At 43.2% G+C, this 21,447-nt stretch overlaps 1 protein-coding gene across 5 annotated transcripts in view; it reads right to left on the reverse strand.

The window, feature by feature from the left end:
* The window catches only part of MPP5 (membrane palmitoylated protein 5), a 246,730-nt gene that overhangs the window by 192,034 nt on the left and 33,249 nt on the right, over nt 1–21,447 (reverse strand). The window contains exon 1 of one of the 5 annotated variants that reach the window (XM_029598871.1): nt 7,401–7,462. The exons of the other annotated variants lie outside the window; for them this stretch is intronic. The gene's annotated coding sequence lies outside the window, so the exon portion shown is untranslated. Of the gene's footprint in view, nt 1–7,400; nt 7,463–21,447 lie in introns of those variants that run through there. 5 annotated transcript variants of the gene reach the window in all.

Below are 21,447 nucleotides of genomic sequence, written 5' to 3' on the forward strand. Positions count from 1 at the left end.
CCCTGCGTCAAAAAAGAAAGGTAAAGGATTACAGTTTCCAGGGTAGGGTTCTTTTAATTTGGAAAAGAGAGCTTAAGCTGTTCCTAGGAATACATTTCCCAGAAGTCTCCACAAAGTAGTTCCTGGGTGAATCAGTAGGGAGTAACTCAGCCAGGGTGCGGACAGCTCTCGGTAGAGGTTGGCTGCCAGGTGAAATAAATAGTGCAGCTTTCGCAAGAGAGACGTCACGAAGTGGGAGGACAGAAGAAATGATGAGCAGACAGCCAGTACCATGGAGGAAGATTCAGAGGAGGACTAAGATCAATTAGCTACACCATTCCTTAATATAAATTCTTTGTTTATTAAGAGCAAGTGAGATGCTTCTCTGACACTTAATTACACCCTGGAAAATTTGGGATTGTGAATGTAAAAATAAGAAGTGGATTAATATACCAAACAGGATTGGGGAAACTCTGCAAGCTAGTACGAAATGGTGTTGGATTTAAGAAACAATATTTTTGAAAACGGTTTTCCTCCTTAAGAAGTTAAAGTGAATAGTGAGAGTGTGAAGGTTTTAGAAGTGGAGCAACTGATATGTTCCTAAACTGACAACTTTGTGATAGGGATATTAGAATAATGAATGGCTCTATATTAGCCCTGCTTTATGTTCCCCTATGAAAAAGGAACTGGTGTTTTTTTATTTTTTGAGAGAGAACTTAGGCTTGTTGTGAAACCACAAGAAATATACCTGCTATGATCCAGAGCACTGCTACCAATCTCCTGCTTTAACTACTTAAAGTTGGTTCAAGACAGTAAAAGCTATGAGTAGTCTTTTTTGTTTACTGTGGCAAAGAAGAGAGAGATTCTTATCTTGATGAGATATGTGGCCAATTTTATCAAGGGGAGATAAAAGGAGGAAACAAAAACTAGCACAGCTTAGGTTCCAGCACTGCTCCTTGCCATTAACTCATTATATCCCAAAATTTTTAAAGAAGCTACCCTCTATATAGGACACTGGGACATAATGGGTTAAAAGAACGCAAAGCTCATAGGCTATGACATTTTTATTTTAAGCCAAGACCTTTTCTGTGCAGAGTTAAGGTGGAACCATATCAGGGAATATTCTGTTTGCTTCTAGGAAGTAAGTTTGAGCTAAGCTCTAGTTATTATACTGAAACCTTTAATCTAAGGAGCTGCTTTTTTTGTTTTCTGCACATGATTGTAATATTGGAAAGAACAATGATGTTTTACCCATGAAGGGGGATCTGAAACCAGTGTTTTGATTTGTGTAACCTGACCAGGATGGGATAAACTTTGAATGCTGCCTTCAAATAATAAAAGATTTTTTTTTTAAAGAACAAACATGGCTCTGCTTCAATGGTATATTAAGGATAGATGTGGTTTCTAGGCCTGGCCACATGAATATAGAACCTCTGTTTACACCAGAGGTGTAACGGAAGAGCTCCCCATAGCTTCAAGACTCTTCTCTCAAGACCCCAAAGCATATTCAGGAAGCCAGGCTACTGCAGGCTTACTTAACGCCATTACTAGTGCCATGCCAGAGAGCCTATTACTTGTTTACACCTCTATTGTAGATTGGTGTGAACACCGCTCCAGCTAAAGAGACAAAACGGGTGAAGCCCTTTACAGATGCCAATAGTTGATGAAATGTTAAACTGTCCTGCTAACAAGGGGACAGGGTTCGGATTGGTCGACGGGATCAAAAACTGGGTCCCTAGTTTAGGTTGGGCCTGCTGGGTCAACTTTTGCTGATGGTGTTCCTGTTTGGGCCTAGCTGAAAGCCGTTGAGGAAGAGGTGGGAGTCGGTACTGTTTGAAAAGACCGGAAAATTGGTCGGTAAAATATTGTTTCTTATAGGGGTACTAAGGACACCGCAACCAAGCAGGCTGTTCCACAGCCAAAGATAGAGACTGAACTGCTACATTTTGATCTTTTATCTGTAAGACTTTCTCAAAGCTCATCTCAAAAAAGGCTGTCTCTCCCAGGCATGTGAGGTCCACTAATTTCTCATGGGCATCCTCTCGGATAGAACTAGCTCACAGCTATGCTATTCGTCTGGTTCAATGGAGATTGCAGAGGCTCTCACAGAAGAATTGAATCATTCATTCACCGACCAGAGCAGGTGGCACACTGCTTCCTCTGCGCCCCAGAAAAGCTATGAAACTATATTCTGGTCAGAAGATGATAAATACAGTTTTAGCTTTTGCTGACAAATCATGAATATATTGCACCTATGTGTGTGTCTGCACAGCACTGTGCACATCTAGTACGCCCTATTCGAACCATGCTAATTCTTACCAAATTTCCACGATCTTCACTAGATCTAGCTTTTCCTTTTCCCTCCTACAGCAACAGTACTAGGTAAATTCTTCCATATAATTTGCCTGTTCTTGGCTCTACTTTTCTCTTATTTATAGGCTTGCATTCTCTCTTTCGCCTCAACCCCAACCTCTTACAATGAAGGTTAATGTTTGGGGGGAGGGATTTAATTTTGTAAGCTGCAGAGCATTTCAAGTGCTCAGAGCTGCTGGCAGCAATGACCTCCTCCTGCTGCTTTTTTTTTTTTTCAATCTACACATGCCCATTCCTTTCACCCCTCCCCCCCTACACACTTTTCTCTTTCAGGACATTTCAACCCTCCTTCTCAGAGTACTTGTTTTTATACCCCTCCCCACTCAGTATTGGTGCTATAATTCCTTCCCACCTCCCCTCAGGGTCCACTTTTCTTCATGCTTCCTTGCCTTCTTCCCATATCCTTTTCAAGGTCCTCTTTTCCTGTGAACCTCCCCTTCCTCATTCCTCCTGCTTTTCAGTGTCCTTTCCTCCTCCTACTTCCACATTCCTTCATCCCCCTTTTTCAGGACCCTCTTTCTCCTCTCTCTACTGTAATGGTGCTACGCTTTCCCCACCTCCATCCGATACCAATGCAATCCTGTGTGTATCGTGATGCCTTTCTTCCATGAAAACACCTGAATCCGCAGAGTACAATTCTTTTGAACCAACGCAACTCATCTCTAACAAACCATAGCCTAATGAAAATAAGTAAAAAAGCGATGGTACAGCACATTCCATGGAAAGATCAGGGAGGAAAGTTAATTACAGTCAACAATGCCACCTTGCCAGCCAAATCATAAAATGGGAGGCTACACACCTCCATGACACATGGGCCAGTCCTAATGCCACTTTGTAAGAGTATAGAGCGCTACCGACCAGCACGCAGCAACCACAGGGAGTATTTCGACACCTCACTTTCAGGCTATCACATAGCTCTGCTTTAGAAATCTCAAGGCTATTTAACCAAACCAGCTCTCCTCTCTATTTCCCCATACTTTAAGCTCAAACAGCAGTATATTATCTCAAACCACAAAAGCTGAGGAACAGTTTCTTATCTCACCTGATAACAATGGCACTCAATGAATCATTCTGCAGGAGCAATGCAGTGCCTTATACATTCAGCGTCAACATTATTAAAGGCTACAATCATAAAGATGAATTTTACAAGCCCAGCACCAAAATTGGGAGATACGCGCACAAGTCAGGCCGGCATGTGCTGCATGGATTTTAAAAGGCATGAAAGTAAGTGCATATCTCCTGATAAATGCACAAATAAAAATTTTTTTTAAAGAGATGGGCGTGGTCTGGATAGAGCATGGGCAGGACGTGGGCATTCCGGGAAGTTACTTTGAAATGTGCGCGAAAATACAAATGCGCACTGGACTCCCCTACCACGTAATTTTACTTCTGCTATGGAGAAGCGTGCAAATATTAAAATAAAAAAAAAAACAAAACAAAAACTAGGCGAGTCAGCAGGCTATTAAGGGTCAGGGTTAAAAGGGTAAAATGGAGGCTACATAACCTTGGGGGGTGGGGGGCTAGGCAGGCCAAACAGTTAAGTGGACGAACTGGGAACAAACTGGTAAAAAGGGCTATTGCATCGGCGCACATTGTTTTTAAAACCTCCCTACCTCTGCGGTAGAGTCAGAAATTGCGCACACATACACGTGTCCACATAAAATTATGCGTACGTGAACGCGCATACAGCCGATTTTATACCATGTGTGCATGTACATGCCTATGCTATAAAATGGCCACGCGATTGTAGGCCCATCCAGAAGTACCAAGGAAACAGGAGAAAACTAAATGCAAAATACAGTCAGAATCTATTGATGCATTCAGGAAAAAATATTAAGGCACACAATGTGAGAGAGAATTCTTCTGAGAGGAAAGATTGATTCTTTTAGGAGGGAAAAAAAAACTTCAGATGCCTAATCTCAGCAATAAACTGCCTGTGATTAGGTAAAACAAGGCACCATCATTAGTTGAAAAACCTCCTATGAATCTCCGTGCTGTCTTCTCGATTTCTATTTTTTTTTTAATAAACTTTCTTTTTGAATAATTTTAACTTTTCATTAATAATTTTCCTTATTTTGAAATTATTTTAACATTTTGTGTAAAATATCACAATAAGTGTTACAGCCAGGCAAATTTGGAAAAAGTCTCAAAACTGATGAAAGTACAAAAATACTTAGCTTGCCGTCGTTGCTCTTCTGAAATGAAACTTTCACCGGGCTTTCCTTCCTTTGAAAGCTCAATGAGCTTGGAGAAACTGGAAACTTTTGCCCATTATGGGCTGCATCAGGGAGACAAATGCCAGCGACACTTCATTGCAAGTTGCGCACACTATTTCAAACCCAAAAACTTCCAAATCTGTGATGTCTACATTGTTGCAGCCATTTTTTCAACTGGTACGTATATGCATATTCTCACGGACATCACAGCGCGAGTCAGAAGACATCTTTCAAACAATGTTGGGTCTCATGACTGGACAGAAAGTTTATCAAGGCCACAAACTCAGCAAATTTATGTCCAGCAGTATCAGCAAAATTGTAAGGTAAAAACAGATTGCACGATATGAATAGCAACTTGTCCTCAGTATAGTTCTCTCAGGGGCCATCATGTGGCTTGATTTCCATCTTATGTTGCTCAGACAAAGTTTGATTCAGTTGCACACTCCTTTTAGGGTGACTGGCCTATCCCTACAAAGGGAATCTTAATCCAGACAATCAGATGGCCATGTTCTACATAAACAAGCAAGGGAGGGCATAGGCTTGTTCACCCTCTGTCAGGAAGCAGTCCAAGTATGGTTATGGGCTCTATGTTATAGGGCCTACCTGCATCCAACCTATCTTCTGGGAATTCAGAACATTCTAGTGGACAATCTCAGGCAGAGTTCTACTACTGCACAAGAAAAGCAGATCTCAATCAGTTGATACGGCTGCTTTGAAGAAGCTCCAGCTTCGCTGACTCATGATAGTCAAATTGAAATAGTCAGCTCAGTGTGCTGCAGCAGTCAAAAAAGCAAATAGAATTTTAGGAATTATTAGGAAGGGAATGGTTAATAGAACGGAAAATGTCATAATGCCTCTATATCGCTCCATGGTGAGACCGCACCTTGAATACTATGTACAATTCTGGTCGCCACATCTCAAAAAAGATATAGTTGCGATGGAGAAGGTACAGAGAAGGGCAACCAAAATGATAAAGGGGATGGAACAGCTTCCCTATGAGGAAAGGCTGAAGAGGTTAGGGCTGTTCAGCTTGGAGAAGAGACGGCTGAGGGGGGATATGATAGAGGTCTTTAAGATCATGAGAGGTCTTGAACGAGTAGATGTGACTCGGTTATTTTCACTTTTGAATAATAGAAGGACTAAGGGGCATTCCATGAAGTTAGCAAGTAGCACATTTAAGACTAATCGGAGAAAATTCTTTTTCACTCAACGCACAATAAAGCTCTGGAATTTGTTGCCAGAGGATGTGGTTAGTGCAGTTAATGTAGCTGGGTTCAAAAAAGGTTTGGATAAGTTCTTGGAGAAGTCCATTAATGGCTATTAATTAATTTTACTTAGGGAATAGCCACTGCTATTAATTGCATCAGTAGCATGGGATCTTCTTAGTGTTTGGGTAATTGCCAGGTTCTTGTGGCCTGGCTTTGGCCTCTGTTGGAAACAGGATGCTGGGCTTGATGGACCCTTGGTCTGACCCAGCATGGCAATTTCTTATGTTCTTCTATTTCCTTTTAGTATGTACTGCCTAAAGCACCAAAATCTGGTGTTGTACATCGCCAAAAAGAGGCAATAACTATTTATTTGATTTATATTTCTGTTTTTCAGTACTTCAAAACATTCAGCTTGTTAATAGGCTGGAGTATAATGTACCAAGAAAAATCTGGTTTCCAGCCTCCTTTGCCCGCTGAGCTTATTGAAGAACTAGATCTATATCTCTCTGACTGGCTCAGTGGAGGGGGAGAGGTGGGTTCTTTTCTGGGAGAAGACTCAGAGGATCAAGTTGGCCCTATCTGTTGCTCAAAGATAATAAAACAGGAAAATGAACATAAGATTTGACATACTGGGTCAGACCTAAAGTCCAACAAGCCCAGTATCCTATTTCTAACAGTGGCCAATCCAGGTCACAAGTACCTAGTAGGATCCCAAAAGGTCGATATCACAGCAGTGATTTCCAGTTTGTGCTGATTTTTTTTTTTTTTTTTTTTTTTAACTAAATGGCAGGCATGCAAACCAAAGCCCCACTAGATCCTGAACTGCTGCGGCATGGACACCCACGTTCACCCCTTTGCATCTCACTTCCTACCTACTTCCTTCCTACCCCCAACCAGCACAGAGGGCTACTCACCAGCTCCAGGCTGCTGAAAGTCCTGCTTCTCCTCCTGCAGTCAAGTCCGGCATTCCCTGCCACCATAAGCTTCTCCTCAATCTGGGTGCCAGAGTGGAATACAACTTTACTCCAGCAGGAAGGCAAGGGAGGGAAAGAGAGAGGAAAATGCCCAGAATGCCTGCCAGGTGTACAAGAAGTTCCTCCCCGGGACCTCTCTACCAAGGGGATCCCCAGGATCCTGCGATTGACCCTGGGCTACCTACCACCGGTATCAGGGACTCCTGGAAGGCAGGCTCCACCGGGAAAACCAGCTTCGCAAAGCTGTTGCCCCAGGAGCAATGCAGAGGCCACACCTTGGCTCTGGGAAATCTGTCGGGTGGTGGGGGTAAGCTCTCTGTTCTAACAGAATAGCTGCTGGGGACAGAAACTACTGCCAGTAGGGCACAAGGGACAAAAAAAAAAAAAAAGGTGTGGTCTCTCTCTCTGGCAACTGTGGAACGAGATATCCCATTGATCCAGGCTGGTCTAGCAAGAAGAAAAGGAATCAGCAGTTTTACTTCGGTTTGCAATGTTTTGCCATTTCAGCTGCTGTACCTGTTGGAGTGAGCACACTATTTCTGTCGTTAGTGCTCTTACCTACACACCCTTTCCCCCGTTTCCCAATTCACAGACCTTCCTACCATTCGCATGGGGTGGAGGGGAGGGGAGATGCAAAGTACAGTACTTACTAATCTTTATGCCACGATTTCATCTCATCAGCAGAACTGCTTTGAACAATCTCAGCCTAACGCACCTAGAAGCAAGCCGTCCGCCCAACCAGTTCAGAGCTCTATAAAGCAAGCTCACATTCATGCTGTACACACCCAAAGGAATGTTTTCCCTAACTATAACCAAACAAGAAGAATGCAGGTTTCTGTCTACATTCAGAGCATTTATTTGTCAGGAAGCCCAACATACCCGTCAAAAAAACAAGCAAATGAAAACAGATCTGCGAAGTTAAATTTACAGAACAAAAGAAATAAAGATGATTTAACTAAATGATAAGATGTATCTTAGTATTAAAAAGGAAATTAAAGATGAAACCACGGAATAGTTAGTTGAGCAATAAATGTGTCTTAAAAGGCTGCTTGTGGATTGCTGCCAGGGCTCTGGGAACAGGATTCTCATCTTTTTGCAAGGTGCCCTGCCCAATGAACTCCCACAAATCAGTAAACTACATCCTGCCTGGAAAAAAAAAAAAATTCCAAAGCAGCACAAAGAAAAATCAGGAAATATCTCTGAAAACGCACAATGCACTCATATCTTACCCACTTCAGGAAGTATGAAAAGAATTAAATAAATAAAATAAAAAAAGCTCTCTCACTCTGAGGAAGGCAAGGCATAGCTCATACAAGGATAGAGAACCAGTTAAGATGAGTGGAATAAAACTTGTATTACAGCATGAACGGTATGAGGATTCAGAAACTTAAGTCTGTACAGGCTCAGTCAGATCACATTTTTTTAAATGGTATCGCACAAAAAAAGGGATCATAAAAAAAATGTTAATGTTGCCCTTAGGAATTAGGTACAGTGCTACACTGGTTTGTGTGACAGCTCTCAAGTACAGATTTTTTTTTTTAGGGGAAAAAAGGAAGAAGAGAAAGGTTGCTTTACTTCCTACACATCTCCATTAAATTGAAACAGAAAACATGAAGGGTGATAGCATACTGATTTGGTAGTGAGCAAATTACACTTTTAATAAGAATACAGGGCTCACCAGCCGTCATAAAGTTGACACTGCCTTCATCTCCGGAATGAAACAAAACAGTATAAGCCAAAAATATTAAAGTATGGGAAGCAAGATAGCATGCCTAACCCTTCAATATTGTTTCTTTCCTGCTAAAGTTGTGTAGCAGACTCCTAAATTTGCCCCTATAGCACTGTCCCTTAAAAAATATAGTAGCAGTGGCCTCTACAGGTCTGGCTGCCAGTAGTAGGTGTCCGAGGTCTCAGCCAGACCCTGCCCCTGTAATGATAATTAGAGTAAAGTGTGTGTTAAGAAGGTTTGCCAGTTCTGAATGGGAAGGGGTTTTGAGTCTGAATAAAAGGAACGGACTTATGCGATGCAATAGCTGAGAAGTTCCTGGAATTGCAGTTCTCGTGGTGCCCATCTCTCCACAGAGCGGAATCAGTGGGGATCATCCCTGCACAGGGAAGGTTCCAGGAGTAAGACAGGAAAGCTGCTCGTGCCCAGGGAAGGTGCCTTGGGCCCAGGGTCGGCCAGGCCTTGCTGTGAGGAAAGAGTCTTGGAGTCTAGGAGAAGGAAAAGCCTCAGATTCTTGTGGGTGCAGATAAGAAATCCAAAGATACCTCATATCCCTGCTGAGAGAATTTTTTGTCAGGGTGTGTTCAAGGAGGACTGATAGAAATTGTGGGAAGGATGGTCTGCCCTACTGATAAGGTGCGGGGAGACCAGAGCTAGGGGAGGAAGGTCTCTGCCTCAGGGACCAGACCTGTAAAACAGGGGTTGATGTGCTTATTTTTTGCTCTGAATTTTGGACTTGTGTTGCCATGTGGTGAATTATCAATTTTTAGATTTTGTTTACTCATCAATGCCAGCAAAAACAAAATATATATTTTTTTTTAATTTTTGAAAAGTAGCTATGGAGTCAGTGTGGTGTTTTTTTTTCAGGAGTGAATGGATTGATGAGCAGAAGAGCCCCAATGCGAGAAAAACTAAGGAACTTGAGAGACTTTCTTCCCCCCTTCTTGTGCAGGAACCTTCAGGAGGTCACGGGGCCATGCCTGGTCCATGATGATCCCAGCGAGTCCCTGTGCCCATCAACTGATCAGGAAGGGGGCTACAGCTGGCTCTGCCATAATCAACTCCTCTTTTTCCTACTTTATGAAAAACAAAAATCCTAATTGTTCACTTTCTCGCTTCTAAAATATCCTGTTCTACTGCAAAAAGGAAAAGTGACACCACCTTTATTCCCCCTCTAAATTTCTATCTTAACTTTAAATTCTCTATATGCATTCTTTCTAAAAAAAACAAACAAACAAAAAAACAAAAACCCTAACATGGGCATTTCTAAAAACTTTCAACTCTACAACTGATGTAACCTAAAGCCCTGAATGAGTAGCTATACGTTGTAACTGTTCAGAAAGCTGAGAAACAGAATATAGTAACATAGTAATGACAGCAGAAAAAGACCAAATAGTTCATTCAGTCTGCCCAGCAAGTTTCTTATAGTAGTATCTGCTAGGGGTGTGCATTCGTTTTGAACTTAAATGTAAAACGCTACTTTTTTTTTTTTTTTTAACTTAAAAAAGTGATGAGGCGAAAACGATCGGATTTCCAACTTATTCAACATAGCTATGTTGAATATGTTGGAAATCGCGATTGTTGATCCAAAATAAAAATTTAAACCCCTCACCTTCCTTAATCCCCCCCCCCAAAGACCTACCACAACTCCCTGGTGGTCCAGCGAGGAGTCAGGACGCCATTTCTGAACTCCTTTGCGAGGAGCACGTGATGTCGGCGCCACGTCGGAGTGACGCGGCGTCACGTGATTCCCCGCGGGTTCACTCCGGGACCCTCGTTCGACCCAAAAGGAACTTTTGGCCAGCTTGGGGGTGTCAGGAGGCCCGGTGACGCAATCGGGCCTCTCCCAGTTCCTTCCCAGTCTTCTCCAATTAAGGTTTTCACACGTGTGGCCTTTTAAAATTGAGCCAATTAAGTTTAATAAGCAAACTGACCAATTTTTTTGGTTGGGTGACCAGAGATTTAGATCATAAGTGTGGCTTAGATTTCACCATAGCTTTTAATGCTGTCCAATATAGGAGCCTCCTAAATAAACTGAATGGTCAGGTGTTGAGACCCAAGGTGGATTACTGGATTGAAAAATAATTGAGAGAACAACAAAGGGTTGTGGTAAATAGAGTTCACTGGGATTATCTGTCTACTGTACTCCAACAATTTGGTGTCAGGGAAAATTTCCTTACGTGGCTCAGAAAGTTATATTCTGACCCAAGTGCATGCATCAAGGTCAATGGGGGCTATTCTCCGACATTTCCTATTGGCTGAGGTACCAGACAGGGGTGTCCCCCTCTCCCTGTTGTTGTTTGCACTTTATCTAGAGCCCTTAGCGATCAAGCTTCGCAAACATATAGAGATTCAAAGGCATCAAGGTAGAGGGGAGAAGTACAAATTGTCCATGTTCGCAGACAATGTACTGTTCATGGTAGCCAACCCAGTGGACTCTTTACCTTATCTCATGAATGAACTTGTGCAATTTGGAAAGGTGTCAGGATATCAGTTAAATGTGGAAAAATCCGAATTTCTGAACATCAATCTCCCATCAGAACAAATGACCGCAATATGAGGTGTGTTCCTTTCAAGATAGCCACTGCTGGGGTGTGATAGTGGGGGACTCAATTGAACAGTTATTTAAACTCAATTTCGAGAAAGTCTTGGGGTTGATTCGGAAAGATTTGCAAACCTGGGAAAGGATGACAACCTCATGGCTAGGGAGAATCTCTGTGGTAAAAATGAATATCTTACCCAGATTAAGCTGTTTATTTCAAAATCTACCTATTTCCATCTCAGAGGATAAGCAGCACAAACTGTTCCATTATATTTGGAGAAGGCGGCCTCCCACGGTGCATAGGACAGCAATGCTTCGGCCTAAGATGAGAGATGGTATGGTGGTCCCTTGCTTACAGAGATACTACTTGGGGGCACAGTTAAAAGCAATAGCTAGTTGGCATCTTTGTGGACAGGATAAACGGTGGATGAGCTTAGAGACTTCATTGTTGAGAACCAGCTCTTTGTCCTGTTTGGTATGGTTACCGAAAAGTGGCAGTCTGTTACTGAAGAGGATGCCGCCAACGGTGGCCCTTACTTTGGGATAAATGGAAAAATATATTGGTTGGACAGAGGAAAAACTTTTATAGTACTCCCATCTTTGGCAATATTAACTTCACTCCAGGCTGCTCTAGTATAAGGGAAAAGATGTGGGGAAATAAGGGGTGCATGCGCCTTGGGCAAATTTGGGGGGGGGGGGGGGGGGGTCACACATTAAAAATTTTGAGGAGGCGGCAACTGAGTTCAACTTTGATAACTCAGATGCTTATTTTTATCTTCAACTGGGGCATTTTATTTCCGGGACGGACGTGAAGTTAGATCTTTCTAAGGGTAAGACTTTGAGGGGTTTTGTGAGAAAGCACGTTTTGTAACAAAAGTGATTTAAAAAATTTGCTACGTTATTCACAAAACCTGTCCATCCTCCAAAATATATCCAAGCCTGGGAAACAGATCTAAAGCATCATCTAGAAGATAGAGAGTGGGATGCCTGTTTTCTTAATATCCAGAAAAGTTCTATCTCGGCTGGTATTATTGAACAGGGGTATAAACGTTTGTTTCACTGGCATCTCACCCCCACTAGAATAGCTAAATTTACCACTATGGCCAACAGTAAATGTTGGAGGGGATGTGGCTTGGATGGTTCATACTTTCATATGTGGTGGGAGTGCCCTCATGTAGTGAAGTTTTGGGAGGGGATAAAACATCTTATTAATACAATGTTAGTTTCTCATATAGATCTGGACACGGCTGCTATATTGTTGAGAATCACCCAGTCCGACACTGACACAGAGAATCAGATTCCTTTTCTGGGTACACAGGTAGTGATAGCAGCATGGGGGGGAGGGGGCGCTGGCATTCTCATGGAAAGACCCACGCACCTCCCATGAAAACATCTTTAAGTAAAAGAGCTCTATCCACAGCAGGCCCCAAACAGTGGAATTTGCTTCCTCCGGAGCTAAGGCTGATACATTGGCCTAACACGTTCAAAAAAAGACTCAAGACATGACTGTTCGGTCAAGCATTCCCTTAACTTACCTAAGTCTTCCATAGCTCCCACAAACTGCTCTCACACTGTCGACACCCAGAACCTATGTTCATGTTTTTACTCATTAATAATAAATTACTCCCTCCTCCCCCCCTTCCCGAACAAACTTCCTCCCCCCTCCCCATTAGCAAATCTCCATCCCCATGGGCTCGTTTCGCTCTAATAGTGCGTACTGTTATTGTTCCTAGTTATGTCACGTTATGTTATCCAAGTTGTTCACTCCCTTGTTCATTGTAAGACATATGCTGTCGTTGTTTACTACCTGTTGTAATGTAAACCGGAGTGATAAGTAACTCTGTTACCTGAACTTCGGTATAAAAAAGTTATAAATAAATAAATAAATTCCATCGACATCCATTGTGCTTCAGAGGCTCCGAAAAATTTATTATTTAAATCGCCTTACGGCTATCAGACACTGATGGCTGACAAAGTTTGAGAAATTGTGGCACCCATTCCTCCAATGGCAAAATGCAAATCCTCTGAGCTAGGAGGCATTTGCTGCACATACAGCATACATTTTATACATCCAATACCTGTAATCTTTAACCCACCAGTGATGGGACACTTGGTAAAGGGAAAGAGGGGGGAGGGGGAGGGGGGATTAGTGCACTAAAATCTACAATATTGGATAGTAATAGGGGTTTGGTATTATATGTGACATCTCCAAGGATTAAAGCACTTCGGCCGCTCAGAAGGGACAATAGTCATTATACTCTGCTATTTTATATAATATATTATGGGGTAGATTTTCAGACAGGGCGCCCTCGCGTACTTTTGTAGGCGCATCAGGCGCAAACAAAAGTACGCTGGATTTTAGTAGATACGCGCGGAGCCGCACGTATCTGCTAAAATCCTGGATCGGCGCGCGCAAGGCTACTGATTTCATGTAGCCGGCGCGCGCCGAGCTGCGCAGCCTACCTCCGTTCCCTCCGAGGCCGCTCCGAAATCGGAATTCGCTAATGCCCTCCCCTCACCTTCCCCTCCCTAACCCACCCCCCCGGCCCTGTCTAAACCCCCCCCTACCTTTGTTGGGGGATTTACGCCTCCCAGAGGGAGAAGTAAATCCCCGCGCGCCAGCGGGCCGCTGGCGCGCCTAGACGCTACCCGGGGGCGGTTCCGGAGGGCGCGGCCACGCCCCCGGACCGCCCCGGGCCTAAACCAGACAGAGCAAGGGGAGGACACAGGAACTAAACTGCAGGTGCAGTATTTATTAAAGAAAAACATTTGTCTCTGCCAGACTGCACAGTGATTAAGGCCCACCATGCACTGGCAAAGAGTTTGAAAGGAAGAAAAAATGAAATAAAAATACCATAAGGTAAAAAATAGAAGGTTCTGTTAGAAAAAGAGCTACAGCTCCAGAAAAAAAAATCACAAGAAAAACCGTGAGAGAGCAAAGCTGAATACTGTGACCACACGGCTACAGAAACCACACAGTTCCATGGAAAAAGAGAGACTTAGGGACTCTGCCTAGGGGGCAGGGTGATAACTAAAGCTGCACATGCTCATTAGAACATGATGAAAGTTTTAGAATCTTTGAGATCAAAATTCCAGGGTGGACTCCATCCGATGTCACCCATGTATGAGGACTGCATCTTTCTTGTCCTCTGAGAAAAGCAACGACTTAAGTCAGTGTTTCTCCAACGTGTGCCATGACACTCTGATGTGCTTTCAGACCTGATCACTTAAGACATGAAAAAAAAAGTAATCACTGTCTGAGGCTCAGATCTAGAGCATTACTGGGGATGTGCTGTCATAGCAACAAGAATCGCCATCAGTGGCTCTTCAACTTCTAGAAACTCCTTTCTGAGAACATATGTAATAATGCATGCCGCTTCTTCCTAGTTACAGCATGAGCCCTACAGTGTGGTAATTAATGGCCAACATGCAAGGAATGGATAGCCAGGCTCCACTTTGTGTGGCACACACGATGCATACAGTACCTCCTCATTGCCTCCCTCCCAATGTTCTTTCTTTCAAGCCTTCCAGCCTCTGACTTATCTTTAGACTGAGTGAGACAAGGAAAGCATGCACTAAGTGTCGGATGGGACTCCGTGTTGAGAGCAGCAGCAACGGAGGAGCTCTGGCAGCCAAATGCAGCAAACTAAATGAGCTGGTTGCCCGCAATACACAGACAGTGGATCAGCTCCTTCTATATAGAAGGAGCTGATCCACTGTTATGGGTTCCTGTCCATCTCTGTCCCCTCTTCTCTTCATTTTAAAATTTGGAAGAGAGACTTGTGGGGCTTTCAGTTTTCCCCTAGCTCTTCTATTAGACCAAATGAGCCCTTTCTACATCTGCACTCTCTGTCCCGTGGAGGTTGGTGTGCCATATAATATTTTTGTTACTGCAGGTGTGCCTTGGACTTGAAAGAGTTGGGAAACACTGACTTAAGCAGAGCCAACAGGTGATTTCTCCTGTGTGGCAGTATCTCTTCTTCTGGGAATATGACTTGCATCACCCATTTTTCCTAGCTTTTTTCCAAAGCCATCAATTCATTAAATGGAGTGCCATTTTCATCTTTCCTCTTCTCTTTAATTAGAAATTCCACCAGCTTCCTATTTCCGCACTTTGCAATTTTGTAGCAAGTAGGAGGCACTGTTTAACAGCTTACTTACCTAGCAAGCAATTTTCTCTTGTTTGTACTGTGCCAAACCATTTTGTTCTCCAGGAGGTAGCATCTTTGCTGTGTCAAGTCCCTAGCAGTACTTGCTTATAAACAGATCAAAGTTCAAATCACAGCAAATCTGAACACATTCCATGTCTGCAGATACTAAAGAATTCTCTACTTAACACACCAATTTACCTATTCCTAACTTCAGATAAAAAAATAAACTTTAACTATAATAAAAACTCCAAAAAAATTCCTATTTCAGCAGCAGAATTTTCAAAAACCTTTACACATGTAAGTAGCATGTATGCGTGCAAGCCATATTTTAGAAAAGCCTGAAGCGCATCAGTACTAGCAGTGTCATGCGTAAACATTAAAGGAAAAAAAGGGGCGATTTATGGGCATTTCAAGGCATGGTTCAGAGGTTCATACACAAGTAAGCGCTATACAAGAATGCATTAGCTAATTGACTAGCCTAACTGAAATCACACGTGTGTTTTGTCTGCAGTTTTGAGTGGGTGATCTGGGCGAACTGGTGGAGGTTTGGGATGAAATCCTGGAGGGTCTAGGTGAATTGGCAATTCAAAGCACATGCACAAGTAAGTATTTTCAGAAGTGGTGTAATGCATCCTTTGTAATACACACATACCTCTGCGTTTAATTCTGGGCTATTGTGTGTGTCATTATACATCTAAAATATTAGGATTAGTTTCTATTCCTAATCTGTACCAGTTTATGGGCAGTCCAAGTGGGCAAGATTTATGCTAGCATTTTATAAACTGTGTGGTGGAAGCCACACAATTTATAAAGTATCACATATTTCTGCTCTGAAAGTATGTATAATTTCCATCGATAAGCAGGCTGCATTAGCCATGCTGTCTTGGGTGACGTCTTCCTGACGACGCACAGTCCGGAATCTTCTCTAAGCAGCAGAATTGTGATGTTCTGCTCATGTGCGGAAGTTACCATACCATCCTCCTGCTCAGGCTTCCTCAGTCTTTTTCATCCGCGTCAGAAGCCAGATGCAAATCTTTTCTGCTCCTCAGTTCAAACAATTCTCACTATGTGATACCCAAACAGCTCTTTTCAGTGATAACTATGATGGATAAAAGGTCTCTGGGTTTCAAATACTGTCAATGTGGGCACAATTATTGTTATATGCGCCTCGGCCCATACCATGACCAAGCAGACTGATCCCACTTTGGAAGAATGTCTCCACAGGCCCAGGGACAGAGAGCCGCTAAAATTGCCAGATTGCGTGAGGAGGAAGGAAGATCATCTTTGAGGAGCCATGCACCCTCACTGCGGCACTCCATGAACTCCTTCCCAGGCCCAGAAAAGCACTATCAGGTAAAACAGAAAAAAAGCCTCATCAGTGGAACTAGGTGCAGCTTCATCAAACCCGTTGAGCCTAAAGCCATGATTTCAAAGGCTAGTGCTCCAGAGGCAAACAAACGCGCCAAAATATCGACTGCATCGTTGGGTCTACCAAAAATTATGCATCTAGCTGTGGTCTCAAGAGTCGCTTAAGAAAGTGTCAAAACCCCAGACGTAGAATGCACCAAGAAACGAAGCACCGCGTGGGGACGCATCACAATGCGATGGGTGCAGATGCACCATGTCACGACGCATCTTGAAGCAGAACTCCATGACATGACGCACCTCGCACTGATGCAACACATAGGAAAGCACCTGAGAGCACAACCCCATTGTGCAATGCACCTCAGCCCGAGGTGCATTGCAAGCTATCTAGTGATGAAGCATCACAATGCAAAACTAATCACTCCAATGGACGACATCTCCCAGGCGAGGAAAAGAAGCAGCATAAACAGGTGGGAAAGCTGGCCCCAAAACGACTTGAACCCACACCTTCTCTACTCACAAACATCTACAAACATATCTCAGACTCGCGAATTATCAAGGGCACGTAGGCCACTATAGCCTTCAGGCAAAATTCTTGTTGAACCAATCTTACAGATATTCTCACAAGAACTATGGTCATCACCACATAGACCTCTGTCTCTAAGGTCTTCAGAGTCCTCCTAAAATGACCTGGAAATCTGCTTGAGTTTATCTGAACTCTCAGCTAGGAAGCAGAGACAACCATGCTTCCAAGAGGAATTTTACCCGTGTGAGAAGGTACGAATAAAAGAACCACTACAGTGCCTGCCGCTTCACTCCCCACCTTCGGTTATCCATAGGGCAGCCACTGCTCCTCCAAGGGTCTGTGGGCACCTCAGAGATTCGCCGCCTCACTTGTTAATCCGTTTTTTCTTAAACAACAACTTAGGCAGTCTTCTTACAAGTAAAGAACTTTTATTATCAAGAGGAGTAAAAGGAAAAATTACAGAAGCCTTGTTTAAAAGCAAATAAAGTACAAAGAGTTCTATAGATACTAGGATCTAGTCTCTGCCTACTGCCAGCAAAGTAGCAAAAAAAAAAGCCAGCCACTTGTTTCCCTGTAGAGCACAGCTTTATACAGTTCTTATCTTTCTCACACCAATATTCCCTCCTTGTCCTTATATGGTATTACTTCCTGTTCTTTCTTGTTCTTGCTTCCTGAGGCAGGCTCATCACAGTGCTTGATATCTGCGTGTTACTTAGCATATCTAGATAGAATCTCTTGATGTGATTAGGGTTAAAAGGTCTTAGACCCATGCATAGGAAATGATAGTATCAAAGGCTTTGCATACAGGCTATTATTTCCTGAGACCTTTGAACTGCATGTGTATCTTATCATACTACAGGGTTCCCCTACCTACAGCTCCATCAACAGCTCCAAATTCTAGGTCCAAACTGGCTATGGACCAGATTACTTCAATTATAACAGGTCTTTTTACTACATTGCATTCCCAGGTAAAACCTCCCAATTTTGATCTTGGATGTGATATAAACTGAGGGGAGCCCATCCCCCATCTCCGCTAGGAGAAAATAACCCAGCGCCTTCAGTAGCAGGCTGGGAGTCTCCAATTAGAATCAATGCGCCAAGTGTTCCTCCATCCCCACACTATTCACTCACTGCCCTTGTCACAGTCATCATCTACTTGTCTACAAATCGGACAAACCACAAGAACCTCTCGAGCACACGTCTCTACCTGAGGACTTAACATACTCTAAGTCTGTTGAGAAGATGGGAAATACGTTAAAGGTGGAGGTACGGAAAATGCCAGACCTATGCAAGGAAGTATACGGCATTCTCAAGATCTTAGATATTCCGTCAGAGCCATCAGCACTACCATCTCATGAGGTTTTAGATAAGGTCTTGCTAAAATCCTAGGAGTCCCAAAAGCTAATCTGCCAGAAGCCAGGGAACTTGATCGGAAATTTCATCTAAAGAAATCCCAATGCTACGGTATGGTTCAACTCCCACATATGTCAGTTGTGGTAGAATCCGCAATGAAGAAAGCTAAGAAGACCAGGCTTCATGCAAGCATGCCACCAGAAAAGGACAACAGAATCTTAAGACGCGTTTGGAAGAAAGAATTTTCCTGAGCTCCATGCTCACATCATGCATTCAGCAGCATCGATTTTACATGATCCAATATGTTTATGAGTATCTCCAATAATTAAAACCCTTTGTCCATTCAGAGACCAGTGAACAAATATCGCCACAACCGCTACAAGATCCAGAAGAGGGGATGGGACACTTGCTAAGATCGGTCTACAAGGCATTCGAGACAATCTCGCAAACCTCAGCTTCATCCATTGCCGCTTGGCACACTGCATGGCTTACAGCAAATGCAAAAAGGGAAGATGTATAATGACAAGCTGGCAAACCTCCCTTGTTTGGGGGGGGGGGGGGGCAACCTATCTGGTGACAAGCTAAAAGAAAATGTCACACAGATTAAGGAACAAAATGTGGCAGTCCAGTCCCTGACATTGCAACAGACCACCGGCATTCAGGAGATATTAGCCACAATATAAGAAACCGTACTTCTAGAAAAGGACCTACAAGCAGTACACACAATACTGCCCAAGCCCATACCAACAGCCACACTCATAAGAACATAAGAATTTGCCATACTCGGTCAGACCAAGGAACCATCAAGCCCAGCATCCTGTTTCCAACAGTGGCCAATCCAGGCTACAATTACCTGCAAGTACCAAAACACTAAGTAGATCCCGTGCTACTGATGCCAGTAATAGCAGTGGCTATTCTCGAAGACAACTTGATTAATAGCAGTTAATGGACTTCTCCTCCATGAACTTATCCAAACCTCTTTTAAACCCAGCTACACTAACTGCACTAACCACATCCTCTGGCAATAAATTCAGAGCTTAATTGTGCGTTGAGTGAAAAAGAATTTTCTCTGATTAGTTTTAAATGTGTTACTTGCTAACTTCATGGAGTGCCCCTAGTCCTTGTATTATCCAAAAGAGTAAATAACCAATTCACATTTACCCGTTCTAGACAACAGCCTTCACAAAGAGGACGCCAGTGGCAATGCAGGTCACAAAAACAACAGCAACAGTCAACTCCTAAAAACCAACAGGGTTTTTAGAATCCAGCAGGCCACAGCTTCTACTACAAGTCAGGGCAGACTTTCAGCATATCAAACAGCAAGGGCCTATATAACTGCAGACCACTGGGTCTTGTTCATCATCTGTTTCGGATACCACCTAAATGTTATCACCTCCCCAAATCTACCTCATCAAGCCCCACAAATTCGGGACCATTCTCAAACCATGCAATTACATCTGGAAGCAAAAAAGCTATTAGCGCAAAATGCCATCCAGCGTGTTCTGCCAGCACTCATTCACAAGGGATTCTATTCCCAATACTTCCTCATCCCAAAACGAACAGGGGATCTCTGCCCAATCTTAGACCTCTACCCTCTCAATAAGATGTTGTGAAGAGAAAAATTCAAGATGGTAAACTTCAAATCCATTCTCCCTTAGTACAGCTGAATGATTGGATATGCTCCCTTGACCTCAAGGATGCATATGCTCACATTCCAATGTATTTTTTATGTTGGCACTACCTAAGTTTCCAGATAGGGAAAGAGCACTACCGATACAAGGTACTCCCCTTTGAACTCTCATCTGCCCCAAGAGTCTTCACCAAATGCTTGGCAGTGGCTCTGGCTCATCTTCACCGCAAAGGACTACGGATTTTTCCATATCTCAACAACTGGCTAATAGTGTCTCTGACAGAACAAACACTTCAGGAGGATCTGTGAACAATATGCTGCCTAGAAGCCCTAAGCTTCATGATCAATTACAAAAAATCAGTCCTTCAACCGACACATTCCATACAGTTTATTAGAGCAACAATAGACTATCTCCATGAGAGCGTTTCTACCCAAGGACAGACAGAAAGTTTGAGACTACTTGCTCTACAATTAAGGCACCGCACCAGACAGAGGGTGCGCAAACTTCTCATCCTGCTGGGGCATATGGCGGAAGTCATCCATGTAGTCTCATTAACAAGACTGCGCATGAGAAGACTACAATGGGGCCTAAAGACACAATGGTCACAACGGAGTCAACCAATGTCAGCCACAATAACAATTACGAACGCCTTGAAGCGAGACTTAACTTGGTGGCTCAAGCAAAGAGTGTTATGGTAGGGGACACCTCTGAAACCACTCCCTCACCAGCTGATTCTTACCACAGATGGTTCCATCTAGGGCTGGGGGGCACACCTGCTGCACTATCAACCCAGGGACAATGGTTAACTGAAAAAGCAAATTACCAAATGAATCTTTTAGATCTCAGAGCAATTCGGAATGTGCTACTGGTGTTCGAGTGCTTCCTGAAGAGGAAAACAATGATCCACATGGACAATCAAGTCACCGTGTTTTACATAAACAAACAAGGAAGCTCAGGTTCCTTGATCCTTTGAAAACAAGCAACACTAATATGAGATTGGGCGACTGAACATTCATCACTCTTCAGGTGACCTACTTGTGGGGTATAGCAAACATAGCAGGACAGACTCAGTAGAATATTTCACCCTCACGAATGGGAACTAAAACAAGATGTGGCAGACGATATATTTACTCATTGGGGCCATCCTCAAATACATCTATTTGCAACAGAACGCAATATGAAATTGCAAAGATTCTGCTCAATTCTACCCAGCCCAACGAGGGAATCGCAAGACTCGTTTCTCCTATTGTGGTCCACGGGACTACTGTACACCAATTCCACTCATTGCTCGAACAGTACAGAAGTGCATGCAGAACAAAGCAGAGATAATCCTTATAGCACCAGCAAGACCAAGACAACCATGTTACGCTTATCGAAACAACTCTCTGATCAACAACCAAGGT

This window comes from Rhinatrema bivittatum, chromosome 4 (assembly GCF_901001135.1).
Source record: "Rhinatrema bivittatum chromosome 4, aRhiBiv1.1, whole genome shotgun sequence".
NCBI classification, from domain to species: Eukaryota; Metazoa; Chordata; class Amphibia; order Gymnophiona; family Rhinatrematidae; genus Rhinatrema; species Rhinatrema bivittatum.